The sequence below is a fragment of the Rhinolophus hipposideros genome, assembly GCF_964194185.1.
Source record: "Rhinolophus hipposideros genome assembly, chromosome: 15".
NCBI lineage: Eukaryota > Metazoa > Chordata > Mammalia > Chiroptera > Rhinolophidae > Rhinolophus > Rhinolophus hipposideros.
The window spans coordinates 31,279,201-31,295,098 of NC_138061.1; positions in this window are offsets into that span (position 1 = coordinate 31,279,201).

Genomic DNA, 15,898 nt, shown 5'->3' on the forward strand with positions numbered 1-15,898 from the left:
AAGAACTGAAATTTGGAGAGGTAAGTAATGCACCCAACGCTGATGTATAGAAAAGAACCAGTTTTTTAACTTCATAACTGGGACTTTTTTTTTTCTCGCAACCAAAACTAGAGAATGTAGAAAGAACAATATCTTACGTAAAATACAATTCAATATAAACAGTTTTAACACTGAATTAGCCAAAAGGAAAAATTTGAATCAGAGTGATCTCTTTGCAGATTTTCTTTAGAACACAGAGCCTGGTTTGGAACAAGGTTGGAATACTAAGGAGGATGAAAGAAAGAAAAATGGGCTTCTAAATTGGGATCCCTCAGATTTCCAGAAATATGCATGATGACAATTTGCAAAGAACATAAAATTGCAAGCAATGTGTATAGTTGCAATTTTAACTTCCAAGCATTTGTCAATTTTAAAACACAGCAATTTCAATGACATTCAAAGGACTGTCAGTGCTCATGAATAAACTGATAAACAGCTTTGATCTAGCTACAGGTTTTCAGGATAATACAAATGTGTCCAATTATACCCTTGGATGAATTAGGGGAACTTTGTGTAGGTTTCTGAAGTGTTTGGCCTTTGCCAAGCTAGATGGACCATTGAGGGAAAAAGAACCAAGTAATTCAAATCATATTCCGCTAGCAGATGGTAAGGATGACTCATAAATGTATCTTTGGTTTCTTCCTTCTTCAGAATCAGGGTTATAGTTGAATATCCCCGTGATGTTTATAACCTTCTTCCAAGGTTCCTGAGGAGGCAGACTTGTAACCACTGTGCCAGTTTGAAAAATACATAAAACTATATCCCTGGTAATAGGAGTTATGCTCATTCCTGGTGGCAGAGCCAAGCGTAAAATCAAGGTGAGAAGATGGCTGTACGACAGTATATTCCATCTCAGCTCCTTTCAAGGGAATTCCTGAGCTTACACGGGTGTGGGCATAGGTCTGGTCCTTAAAATTTGTCATCTACCTCCTGTTTTGCTGGCTATACCTTGTTTTTATCTTCTCTCTCACCTCCGAATTTTCTTTCCTTTGACTCTTCACCTTCAATCCTGTTATAAATGGCTGTCTTTGAATATCTACCTACATTGCAATGTTACCCTGGCTTCACTTTGCACTCCCCATCCTACTGACCACAGGCTGTGAAGCTGGCCTTTTGACCTCATGCACTGCCCCTCACAATGAAAGGCACTCTAGTACCTCTTCCCACTCTGCATCCACCCAGAACACTAACCTGCCCAGCCACCTCTCTGGAAGTCGATTTCTGTCCGCCATTGCATGTATAACTCATGTTGCTATAACAAAATAGGGACTGGATGGCTTCAACAATAGATGTTTATTTCACATCTCTGGGAAGTTCAAGATTAAGGTGCTGGCTGTTTCAGTTCCTGGTGATGTCCCTCTTCCTGGCTTACTTCTTTCTGTGTCCTCACATGGCAGAGAGAGAGAGGCGCTCTGGTCTCTCATCCTCTTGTTTTCATGTTTCTAATATCATCCTGGGGGGCCCTACCCTCATAAAGTCATCTGAACCTAATTACTTCCCTAAGATCTGACCTCCAAATATAGTCACATTGGGAATTAGGGCTTCAACTATGAATTTTGGGGAACACAAACATTCCGTCCGTTACATATGCTGAGCGTCCTGAGTCCTGCTATAATTTCGCAAAGTATCTCCTACCATAGCTGGGTACAGGATCAACCACCTCAATTTTGAAGTAGACTAATCCAACATGAGCTATGTAATATCAAAACGACTCTGCAATGGTAGAGACCACAGTGGCCTTTTGTTGGCCTAGTTCCAGTCCTTAACGGAGAGAGGTTATTGACACAATATTTTCTACCACGTGATACAGAAGAAAGCTGGAATAGGAATCAAGAGACTGTGGTCAGTCGTCCTTCTAGCCAGCTATGTTACCCTAACTGTCTATACCACTAAACACACCATTGTGCTAGAAATATTCCTCTATAACTGTCTCCCACCATAGACTCTGTGTTCCCCAGGTACAAGGGCCACCGTTTTAGCTCCTTGTATCCGTAACACCAAGCAAGCAGCAACAAATTTTGTTTAAGTGAACAGATAGATTGAGGAATAAAATGAACTGAAATGTACTTCTCCAGGTTTCATTTTGCTTCCTTTCTTTCTTTCATTTCATTTATTCTTAGCAGTTATTCCGTGCTACATGTCAGGCACTGCGGTAGCAGCTGAGTATGTATGGATTAATTTTTGTCCATGAGGATCTAAGCTTTTAAAAAACATGTATGGAATAGAAAAACAAAACAAACAAACAGGAAAATATCTCTAAGTTCCTCCGATTCTAAAATTTTAAGAACCCCATTTAAATTTCTGGCCCCCTGGGAAAATCTGGATAGACTGTACCATTAAAGAACAATAACAGGAAGAACAAAAAAAACCCTAAAGCTAGAATTGAGTGGCAAGAAGCTGAAGCAGGTTAGATAAAGGAAAGTTAGTTAGCAATTACAGCAAAGATAATTAGAATACTTTTAAAATTTTGGGTTACATGTAATATAAAATTTGCCATTTTAACCATTTTTAAGTGTAAAATTCAGTGGCATTAATTACACTCACAATACTGTGCAACCATTACCACTTACCTATTTCCAGTTTTTTCATTACCCGAAGCAGAAACTCTGTAACAAGTAGTAACTCCCATTTCCCCTTCCCCCCAACCCCTGGTGATTGCTAATCTGCTTTCTGTTTCTATGAATTTGCCTCTTCCGGACACCTCATATAAGTGGAATCATACAATATTTGTTCTTTTGCGGCTTGGCTTATTTCACTTAGCATATTTTCAAGGTTTTCCATGTATCAGAACTTCATTCCTTTTTAGGGCTGAATACTATTCTTATTTTATCTATATTCCACACGTTTTTCATCCGTTTATGTGGTGATTGACATTTCCATTGTTTCCACCTTTTCTCTATTGTGATAATGCTACAATGAATACTTGTATACAAGTATGTGTTTGAGTTTTTTATTTCAATTCTTTTGGATATATACTTAGGAGTGGAACTGCTAGGTCATATGGTATTAGGTTGGAGTGGAACTGCTATGTCATATGGTATTAGGTTGGTGCAAAAGTTATTGCAGTTTAAAAGGTTAAAAATAATTGCAAAAATCACAATTACTTTTACACCAACCTAATAATTCTATGCTGAGCTTTTTGAGAAACCACAAACTGTTTTCCAGAGTCTACATTGTATTCCCACTAGCAGTGCACAGAATTCCAGTTCTTCTACGTTTTCACGAATCCTTGTTATTTTCTGGGTTGTTAATCACAGCAATCCTATTGTCAAGTGGTATGTCTTTGTGGTTTTAATTTGCATTTTCTTAGCAGCCTGTGTCAAGCCAGCAGAAATGTGTAAAGAGTCTGTGCATTGCCTTAGAGAGCCTCTCTCTTGATCACTCCTGCCCTATTGTCATGTCAAGAACCCTTTGTATATGAATTGCAAGGAAGGGCAAATTCCAAAAGTAAAGTGCATAAAAATGTTTACGAAGCAATATAATTACTAAAAGCACAGCTTTGGGAATAAACAAACCTGGATTTGAATGCTGGCTCTGCCACTCAGTAGCTTTAAACCTTGAACAAGTTATCTATTCTCTCTGAGCCCCTGTTTCTTTATGGGTAAAATGGGAATTATAATAGCTATTTTGTAAAAATTTTGTGAGAAAGAAATTTAATTGTGTGTATAATTGGGTATATAAAATTACACAATTATATTTTGTTCTTACAGCAATCTACAAAATCCTGCATGTATAATATACACATACCAAATGCCTGATGTAATACACAGCACACAGACACTCAGTGATTTCCAATACTGTTGTGATTTTTGTGGTTGTTGTTACCAGTACTCAGAGAGGAGAATTTACCAACCAAGCACATGCCATAAAATTTATAACCTGGGGATTTTTTTGTAAAATTTTCTGACAATGGTGTTAGTCATTGTATAACTGACATGGAAAAAAAATTTGGTGGAATGAATTTCCAAAAATGATCTCTAAAATCTAGTCCTAATAACAGACTGACACACTAATATATAGCTCATGTTAAAATCCTAACATTTATAACTTAGTGTCAGAAAGTCCTTTCAAATATGCAAAATTTTTAATTTCTCTCTTTAGTGTTAAAGGTAGTTGTCATAGCAACTGCCACACACTGCTGCAAATGGTAGTACTAGAGACATATGCAAACATTCCCTTAAAATTTTTCAATATGTTGCAAAAACATTATACAATATTTAGCAGAAATGCTGCAAGTCGTAGTGAAGGGGAGTGCTCCACGCAGAACTAAAACTGTACTTAGCCAGGAATTTTAAATCAGAAGGATTTTGATATGTATATTCTTGGGGGTGGGGGGAGAAGGCATTGTTAACAAGTCCTTCTGATAAATGAGTGAATTATTGGAATCAAGCAATAATCAACTCATCAGTTAGGAGGAAAATGATGAAATTGGAACTGACAGAATGAGCCTGGGAACAATTTCTTCTGTGTGATCAGATTAGAATTTGCTCAGCTATTACCATCTGGTGGTTATAACAGAGTTCTTGTTATTTTATGACAAAACATTTACTCTGGGCAAAGGTTGGACTCTTACGGACTGGGGACCGAGGCAAGGTTAAACAGAATGAAAGTAGCTGTTCATAAGTTCAGGCTGCTGTGAGGAATAAGCGAGGATTTTAGCACTTTATTAGGCGAAGTAACCCATAATTTCCCAAAGTGTACTGCGGGATGTTTAACCTACTAAAGCCGTTAACCTGTTAGAAATCTCAGCATCTCAGATTTGTAGAGCCTATAACATATTATGTTCATTGTGACTCTCCAGGAGTGAAAGAAGGTATTGCCCAGACTTAGAGATCACAATGCCCACATTTCTTCGAGCATTTCAAAAAGCTGCCTAGTGTTCCTTTGACGCATCTTGAGGTTCAAGTCTACAGTCAGATAAACAGACAGAACCTAAAGTCTATCTCCTAAAACTGCTTCAGACTCGCCCCTCTACCATCTCATACCCCAACATATGTCAAATATAGTTTTATGGTAAATAGTATATGAACTGCTTATATAAATTGACCAAATGATTTCCATAAAAAGGAAGAAACATTTTTTCCCCTAAAATCCAGCTAATTATGCCTATCGTGATGTATTCGTTATCTATTGTCATATAACAAATTAACTCAAAATTTAGCAGCTTAAAAAAACAAACACTAATTATTTCACAGTTTCTGTGGGTCAAGAAATTGGGCACATTTAAGTCTTTAAGCCATTTTGAATTTATTTTTGTATATGGTGTGAGGAGGTGGTCCAGCTTCATTTTCTTGCATGTGTCTCTCCAGGTTTCCCAACAGCACTTATTGAACAGACTGTCTTTACCCCATCGTACATTCTTGCTTCCATTGTCGTAGATTAGATGGGTATATAGGCATGGATTTACTTCTGGACTCTCTATTCTGTTCCATTGATCTATGTGTCTATTTTTATGCCAGTACCATGCTGTTTTGATTACTGTAGCCTTGTAGTATAGATCTGAAACCATAAAATATCTTGAAGAAAATATAGGAAGAAACTTCATGGACATTACCCGGAGTAAGATTTTCACTGATATATCCCCTCGCGCGAGGGAAGTAAGAGAAAAAATAAACATGTGGGATTACATCAAACTAAAAAGTTTTTTCACAGCAAAGGAAACCATCAATAAAACAAAAAGGGATCCTACTGAATGGGAAAAGATATTTGCCAATGATATATCTGATAAGGGATTAATATCACAAATCTATAAAAAACTTACTCAACTCAACTCCAAAAAAACAAACAACCCAATTAAAAAATGGGCAGAGGACTTGAGGAGACATTTTTCTAAAAAGGACATACAGAAGGCAAGAAGACATATGAAGAAATGCTCAACCTCACTAACCATCAGAGAAATGCAAATAAAAACCACAATGAGATACCACCTCACCCCAGTCAAAATGGCTGTCATCAATAAATCAACAAACAACAAATGCTGGCGGGGATGTGGAGAAAAGGGAACGCTAGTGCACTGTTGGTGGGATTGCAGATTAGTGCAGCCACTATGGAAAACAGTATGGAGGTATCTCAGGAATCTGAAGATAGAACTACCCTATGATCCAGTAATTCCACTCCTAGGCATCTACCCGGAGAAATCCAAAACTCCAATTCAAAAATCTGTATGCACTCCTATGTTTATTGCAGCACTTTACACAATAGCCAAGATATGGAAACAACCAAAATGCCCATCGGTCGATGACTGGATTAAGAAGCTGTGGTACATTTATACAATGGAGTACTACGCAGCCATAAAGAAAAAAGAAATCTTATCATTTGCAACAACATGGATGGATCTAGAGAACATTATGTTAAGTGAAATAAGTCAGAAAGAGAAAGACAAGTACCATATGATCTCACTTATATGTGGAATCTAAAGAAAAGAGTATGTGTATGAACTAATCAGAAACAGTTTTGGGGACACAAAAAACCGAGAGTTGTTAGATGGGCGGGGGGGGGGGGGAGTTGGGGGTAGGGGGAAGGGTGAAGGGATTGGGGGGCGGCTGGTGACCACAGGATGGCCTCAGGGTTTTTTGAGAATTACTTTGGGGAACTTATTCAATAGTGTTTGGGGATTTTGTTGGGTGTCCGATGGACATGTGTCCTGTTTGGGAGACCACCTCACGGATTCTGTGGATGCCTGGTCATGGCATTGTACACCAGAAGCTGGACATTAATGAATGCCAACTATAATTTTATGTGTATAATGTGATGGTTCGGTGTGAGGTCGGGGTGGTGGTGGATGGGGGGAGGGGGGTTCACGGTGTGAGGGATGTAAAAATAAAATAAAATAAAATAAAACTATATAATAAAAAAAAAATTAAATTGGGCACAGCTTCACTGGGTGTTTCTGACTTAAGGTCTTTCATGAGGTACAGTCAAGCTAAAACCTAGAGCTCCAGTCTCCTCTGAACACTTTTCTGGAGAGACTCTCTGTTTCCAGGCCCACTCACGTGGTTGTTGGCCGGCCTAGTCACTCATCACATGGGCCTCTCCCACAGCTGCCTCACAGAATTTCAGCTGTCTTCTCCTAGAGCAAGTGACCCAAGAGACCGTGAGAGCAACACACTTAAGAGGAAAGGCTGCAGTCTGCATTCCCACCAACAGTGTATGAGGATTCCTTTTTCTCCACAGCCTCTCCAACACTTATTATTTGTCTTGTTGATGAAAGCCATTCTGACTGGGATGAGGTGATATCTCATTGTGGTTTTTATATAAAACTGAAAGCAACAAAGGAACAAGACAAACAAATAAAGAAACAAAAACTCATAGACATAGACAATAGTTTAGTGGTTACCAGAGGGTAAGGGGAGAAAGGGGATAGTAGAAGAAGGTAAAGAGGGTCAAATATATGGTTATGGAAAGAGAACTGACTCTGGGTGGTGAACATACAATGTGATATATAGATGATATAGTACAGAATTGTACACCTGAAACCTATGTAATTGTACTCATCATTGCCACATCTATAAGTTTAATTATAAAAAAAAGAAAGGCAGTCATTTTATGACCTAATCTTAGAAGTGTCATTTCATCACTTCTGCCATGTTCTATTCATTAGAAGTGAGGCAGTAAGTTCAGCCACACTTGAAGAGACAGGATTACCCAAGGGTGTGAACCCCAGAAGGTGAGGATCATCGGAACCCATATCTGAGGCTCTCTAGTCATATACTCATATGTCCCAGGGCTTTTGTATAATTGCTACTTCTTAGTCAGCATCTAATATATGCCAAGTTCTGTACTCACATTATGTCCATGATGTCAAATCCTCACAATGACTCTATGGAGCATGATTATTGTCTCCAATTGATAGAAAAGGAAAATGAGGATCTGAGAGTTTAAGTAACTTTCCAATGATCACATAGTTTATAAATAACAGGGGCAAAATTTGAAATAACCTCCTCTGATACCAAGTCCAGTGGCTCTTTCAACTATGTCTCTACTACTTTAGATACCTACGTCACTGAATGCATTATCTAAACATATCCTAGAATGTTTTACTTATCAAGCACTAAAATGCAAATGAAATCATAAAAGTAATGTAAAACGTCAAAAAATAAACAGAATATTTCTATTATTTTGTTCAATGAAAATCTTTCCTTGAGATAAAAATGTTTTATTAGTAGTGTTTTAATGAAGAGAGATTTTAATTCTGATTCCTGAGTAATAGAAGATAAATAAGAATTTTGGAAGTGATGATTCTCTATATGGGGAAATTTTTAATTATCAGAACACAACGTAACACGTAGAGAAAAATGGCTAATGATTCTGCTCCTTTATAAAGTATAAATGCATGCAGCTTAGTTTAAGGAGCGTATATTACATGAGATTCATGGTCAATATTTCTATCAAATACTCTTTGTCAGGGAACCAGGAGTTTGATTTTCATTAGATTGGTGTAGACCTGAAAATGTGTTTATCCTATGAGATTTTCTCTGTACTATGTCTGATTGAAGAGAACAGAAACAAATAAATACTGTCCAGGAACAGAGAGTGAGTTGAAAGCAGCAGAGAAATGTGTTTTTCTATCCTCATAATTAGATTTCACCAGGGCTGAAATCACATTCCTGAATGATGGTATCAGTGATGACAGAGACATGTCTCTGTCTTTCTAGACTACAGATATATGCTACAAATCTAAATTAGTTTAACATGAACTAATCAAGAGAATGTGGCAGGACTTGGAAAGAGAAGTGAATATTATTCAACATAACTTGTTGAAAAAATACAAAACCTGACACAATTAACTTTTTTATCATAATTAATTAAATTTGTTGTTATAAGAGACACTAAGTGCTATTGTGGACAAACTCAAAGTTTGGGGAGAGTCCAAAGCAAAACAAGAACACGAATTATATTTTGGCTTTTGGATCTTTTACCCATATCCCAGCCACTCCAACTCTGCCCTGTACCTTGGCCACCCTTACAAGTTTACACTCCAAAGGATAACATTATGTTCTCAACTTCTTTCTGCTTCCAGCAAAAACTGACCTATTATGAGTCCCATCCACTCAGATCTGCCCCTTCTAAGGCATTAAGGAGCACTTTTAGGCAAGAACTGTCTTAGTTGATACTGCCAGAATGTTTTCCTCCTTACGGTACCAACACAACTCCTTATAGAATAGACCTCAGTTATTTTGTAACTGGTGAAAGTGACTCATATGTGGGTCACCTACTCAAAGTATTCCCCTCAAAAGACTTGTGCAAAAGTCAATGACTTAATATTAAAATCTGTATCTGAGAATGAGCTACCTTACCAGGTTAGGAAGAAGGGAAAGAAAAGATGGAGGTAGTCACAGTCAAAGCCCTGACTAAGATTTAAAATGAGCATTAATAGTCTTTTCTGCTACAATATAATCGTTGTTGATAGAGATCATCTAGATTGCATCACATTATTAAAAATTACATTATAAAAATAATTGCTTCATTGAGGAAAAAGAGCTTGGATGATAATGATAATGTGATCTTTCCTAGAGGGATTTTACAAATGTTTTTAAGACTATAAGGACATATTCTTATTTCAAGCTAGAGATAACAATGTGTTGGTGAAATTTGACTAGAACAAATCTAATTAATATGTTAAAAAGTCTGGGATAGTACACAAAATTGTCAAAATGTATTGATTTTCTAAATCATCAAAATAAATGGCACTATAGAATCCAAGGCCCAATGTAAATTAAACAATTCCAAGTTAGCAACCACTCAAAAACAATGCAGCTCTACGTTGCAATGTTACATGCATGTGGCAGCATGCCTCCATCAAGCATTTATGTCTTAAAAATATTTTTTTTTCTACTCTGAGAAGAAGAAAAGGGACAGAGGGCTTAGAAAGACCCCATGTCATCTTTGGGAACAATTCCTCTTATTGAGACACACAGATTCCTTTTCTCCCATAAGGGAGTGGGAATTTAAGAACTTTCTAGAGGTAAAAAAATCCTGCTGTTGTAGGGGCAATGAAAGTAAAGAGACCTTTGTGTCTGAGTGTCTGAATAAGATGAACTGCCCATCCTGGAGATGCGCTTCCCCTAAGGGAAAAGGAAGAGTAGTTTTAATTCCAAAGGGGCAGGCTTCTGACCCACTTCTGAGAGTACTCCTGGAGTGGCCAGCATCTTGGCAGAATGGCTCTCACACTGACTGACCGAGTCAAGAACTGACAGCTGTGACCTGGAGAACCAAAATAAGGGACACTCTTGGTTGTGCTAGGCACTGAGGGATTTGAGTCATCAAAGATCACTGACTACCTAACCTGACGTGGTCGGATGAAGGATGAATTTCCAGCCATGACTCCGTGGGCAGCCAGAAGTAATGGTAGGACCAGCTAATGAGATCTCAGCCCTTTCCCCTCCCTCCCAAAGCTGGGTGCTGAACTTGAATAGATGTCACTCCTCATAGATTTAAGACATTCCCTAGTTTTTTTTGACTATACAAAGGAAGATGATACTCAAAACAAGACACTAAACGTGATGCCAAACTGCTGAATCAAAGTTTGAGTTTAATTTGATTTGTAAAATAAGAGAGATATGAATGTATTTGAATACCACATTTGTATAGCAATGAAAACTTTTGTAAGTACAACCATTTTTTATACCTGTATTTTTCTATCTGATGTATAACAATCCTCACTCTAAACATTTGAAAGATTTATACATTCCACATGCAAAACATGTTTTCTAATTCAATTATGCATTATTAAAATGTCTGTCAATGCCCTCTGGGTAAATACCATCAGGAACACATTCATAGTTGAACCAGTCAAGTTTATTGCTTGCTGCAGTGAGGGAGAATGTACAACATTGAACCAAGGGAAGACTCAGGAAGAGGGTATCAGAAAGGAATTAGTATAAGGTTTGGGGTTGTATTATGTGATTTGGGTAGGATTTAAGAAAGTGGCTTTGTTCTGTATTAGATTCTCTCAGGCATTGGTGGTGATTTTAATTATTTATTTTAATTAATTTTATCTAGAAGGAGGGAGGACTAGACCTAGGCATAGCTGTGATTGACAAAGAAGCAGCAGTCACTCAAGATAGAGGGATGTTTGGTCATTTTGTGGTTTGGATAATGTTTTGGTTTGTGTTCTGACATGGTTATAGAGTGGTCTTATTTTTGCCTTGACTCATTATGTTACAGTAACTTTGTCTGATGTTTCTGATCTGTGAAATTGTTTATGTTCAACAAGAGAACACCAAGAACTTGATGGTAACACCCAGCCAGGTCCTGGATGTCAGGCTGCTTTTTTCTTTCTTAGTCTGTCAACATCAACGATATGCCAACACTTAACCCAAAGCATAAGAGCTAAGTCATATATAGGACAGAAAATCAGAAGTCAGGAACCAATAATCAGATGGATATAAAATCTGAAAAGGAGTTGGAGAAAAGTAAGAGGATGGCATTATGGGTTGAATCATACCACCCCAAAAAGATATCTTGAAATCTTAACCTTCAGAATGTCAGACTGTGACCTTATTTGGAAATAGGGTCATTGCAGATGTAATTAGTTAAGTTAAAATGAGGTCCTACTGGCATAGGGTGAGCCCCCGAATCCAATAAGATGAATGACTTTATACAAAGACGGGCTTGTGAAGACAGACACACAGGAAGAACACCTTGTGATGAAACTAGAAACTAGGAAGAAACAAGGAAGGATTCTCCTACAGGTTTCAGAAGGCCCTGCTGACATCTTGATTTGGGACTTCTAGCCTCCAGAACTGTGAGATGATAGATTTCTATTGTTTTAAGCCACCCAGTGTGTGTTACTTTGTTATACCAGCCCTAGCAAGCTAGTACCGATGGGCCAGAATAATTCCCGACAATAATATAGTGCTTTATTGAACGAGACACTCATAGAGTGTGGGTCTAGCTGGCTTAAAGTGTCAGAATTTGCAATGGTCTAATTCTAAGATTTAGGGAACAGTTGCCATTTGGGACTATTGTAAAGACAGTCTTAGTTGGAGGTTCCTTTCTTAGCTTCATTTGAATCCTTTTCTTTAAGGAATTGCCTTTAATGAATGCCAGGTTTAAAAGTGGTTTGCATACTTGAAAAACCTAGAATAGGGAATAGTAGAGGCAGAACTGGAAGTATAATGACCTTTTTGCCTCCATACTCCTCTTTCTGTAGCTGTCTCACTGTCTCCATCTCTCTCTCTCTCTCTCTCTCTCTCTCTCTCTCTCTCTCTCTCTCTGTCTCTATCTCTGTCTGTCTCTTTCTCTCCCTCCTCCCTCCTACTCTCTGTCTCCCCATATAATTGTCCTTCGGTACCTGCAGACTGTATAACCCTACTCCCAGCTCCCCCAGGCTCGGTAACCCATCATGTCTGCATCAAGAACCCTAATTTAAATGCCTCTGCATTGAGTTAACCTCACTCAGGTCCTGTCTTGATTGTATGTTTATATTACTACACAAGTGCTCCTCTTTCTTCCCTTAGTTTATGTCTTTGCTTTGTTCCGCGGCCAGTGACTTCTCCTTCATGACTAAAGTTTCCTGGAAACTCATAAAGTATCTGTACATATAAACTCTCAGTAAGTGACAGCTTTTATAGGGAGCAGATTTTATGATCAATATATGGAATACAGATGATGAAAATTAGACTTATAGTGCTAAGGTAATAAAATTAAGAAAGAAAGCAACTTAGGCTTATATCCAAATCTGACCAAAATCCACAGTACTTGCCAATAGGCTGTAGGTTCCTGAATGGACTCTGGTTGCCTACAGCTGAGTCTGAGCCAAACACTAGCATTTCTTGAGAGGGATCTAGTTTCTAGGCCTTGGTCTCTTCTATACTGATCTTCCTCACAGCTGACCAATTCCTGTTTTTACTATGCTGAAAGCAAGATGGTGGGCCAATGTAAGATGAACTCATCTGTCATGAGCTCCACCTTTCGATAGGAACCTCATCAACATACATTTGGGAACGTTGGAGTTCTGGGAATAGTTTAAGGTCGACACAGAGCTTAATTATGTGATCTAACTATTCATATGCATTTGGGTTGAACTTGTCACTGACTTTCAGCTCCCACTATGGTAAACTACTTACAGTTCATTCCACATGCTGTAGTAGACAGCTACTATTTTACCGAACATTCTTGTCTCCTTTCTTTTGGTAACAAATCTCTTCCTGTTTGCCAAATTCACGGGCACATGACTCAGGCTGGGCTGATTAACATCATTCACTCCGGGAGCTTAGTTCAAAGGTTGGACATTTAACTCAAAATAGGTCAATCAGAATTTTTCCATGGCATTTTTTTTTTTCAAGCTGGAACCAAGATGGAGAAATTTTTTTCTCTGTGTTTGAAACTCCATAATAATATTAGGCCAAAGCAGCTAGTGAGCAATCCCCTGCCCCTTGGGAAAAGCTGCTCTAAAGAATGAAGCCAATAGATAGAGAGACAGAGGTAGACATCGAGAGATAGATAGCGAGATGTGATGGAGAATCTGATTCCAGTCATAACATCCCTAATTGAGGCTTGATTCCCCAGCTCTTCCTTCAATTAAATTTCAAGCAAATTGAATTTCAAGTAAATTTCTGAATTAGTTTCCAATTGCTACTGTTACAAATTACCACAAACTCTGTGGCTTAAAGCACAAATTTATTATCCTACATTTCTAGAGGTCAGAAGTCCAAAATGAGTGTTACTGGGCTAAAATCAAGGTTTCAGTATGGTTGCATTCCTTTCTGGAGGCCTTAGAAATTTGTTTTTGTGTATTATCCAGCTTCTGGAGACTGTCCATATTCCTTGTCTCATGGTCCCCTTCCATCTTCAAAGCTAGCAGTCTTTTACACTCTGGTTCTTAGGCTTTTGCCTCCCTCTTCTCCATTTAAAGACACTTGTGATTACATTGGGCCTTCTGGGATGATCCAGGATAATCTTCTTATCTTAATTAAGTTTAGCTTATTAGCAACCTTAATCTCATCTGCAACCTTAATTCCCCTTGGTCATGTAACAACATATTCTCAGGTCTCAGGAATTAGGATGGAGACATCTTTGGGCAGTCATCATTCTGCCTACCACAATTTCCAATAAAAATCCCCTTTTCTTTTCAAATTAGTTTTTCTGATTTTTGTGACTTCCTAGCTCTCTCCTAACTATAATGCTCTTTTTGATCTACACTGAGAATGCCTATTGAACTTTCAGGAATTTATTCAAGCCTCATTTTCTCTCTATGTATATTCCCTGACTTTTCCAGATAGAAAGAATAACTTCCGTTTTTCCCCACTCATCATACCCTGTTTGTACTTATCCTCTAATAAAATTATTTCCTTACCATTATATCTTCGTTAGGAGCCTATGGTTTACTTGCCCACAGGGACTATGAATTACTCATCAGTATACCTCCAGCATCAAACACATAAAAACTTACTTGGTTCTTAATGATTGTCAAATTAATAAATTATCTGTGGTATGGTACTCCTTTCAGTGACTTTAAGGCTATTTTTCTCACTTCATAAGAAAAATAAAATAGCCACAATATTAGATACCAGATCTGCAAATATTTTGTTTTTCCCAGAGAAATATTTTTGTATTTTAATTAAACAATCATCTTTCCCCTAAGACTTTGCCTAAGTGAACACACAATGAGATTAGTTGGTTTTATGTTGGTCACTGCATTATTGATGAAAGGCAAATGGCTAATCTGATCTAGTCATTTAAACGATTAAAATAACTACACTGTGTGCAGGGTTGCTTAGGTAACAACATCAGGCCACTTGGTGATCAATTCTTATTTAGTAATTGACGATTATGGTGGTTGATAAAACCAAATTGATAAACATAGAAATCGATTGATTATGTTGAGGAACATGATTGAAGTTACGCACTGAGATAAAAGCCACCTCTTTTCTATGATTGTCTCAGTTCCAGGGGGAACAACATAAATACCTTCACATATAAATGTGAAGGGGACAAGCGTGCTCTGGACCTATGTGGCTACAACAAAATGAACCATTTCTTAAAGAATAGAAAGAATTCTTGACACATGTCAGACAATACGAGCCATAGACACTTGTGTGATAAATTCAAATTAGCTTAAGGCAATTTATCAAAATAAATCATTTCAAACATACTTAAAAGAAAAATAAAGTCTATTTCAGTCATTTATACTGGACATCTCACTTAGTGTTCACTTCAACAATTTAGAATACTAGCTGCAGGGCTGTAAAACTTGGATCTGTAGTGACAGGGTGAATGATTTTTAAATGCAACTCCTGAAAAATAGCATCTCTTCAAGGATTGAATGCCCAGTGATCTGTCATGCCATCAAAGAAAAAAAGTCACCCATCTGGATGATTTATATTTCAGGAGTGGTCTGGGCGAAAATATCGTATCCATTTTGTTGCGAGGCAACACTGTAGCATTGTAGAAAAAGCTGCCCTATGGCATCCAGGTGTCATTGGCTGAAGATCATCATGCGTGCCTGAGACCCTTTCCAGAGCATGAAAGGATAGAATTCCCATTCCTCTTGGTTCCAGAACACCATTAGGTGCTCTGGGCACCTTGGCCTTTTGTGCCTATCAGGGGATCAGAAACAGTCTATGCAAATACATCTTTTGCCAATTAATCCTTTCAGCTCCAGCTCATCTTATCTTTAAAGACTGTAAAAATCCATTGTTTAAATAGTGTAGTCATCCCTTTATGAAAAATTAATTGCAGTGAAAGCAACAGGGAAGAAAAATATTCAATCGTGTTTTATCTTACTGATCATAAAAACCAAGGCAATTTCTCAAGGCTTAAGTTTGAAAATTCTACCACTGGTGTGTATAGGGTACCTTATTTCATCTTATGTTACAAATAACCCCATGGAAATACCAGCTGATCAGAGGATGAG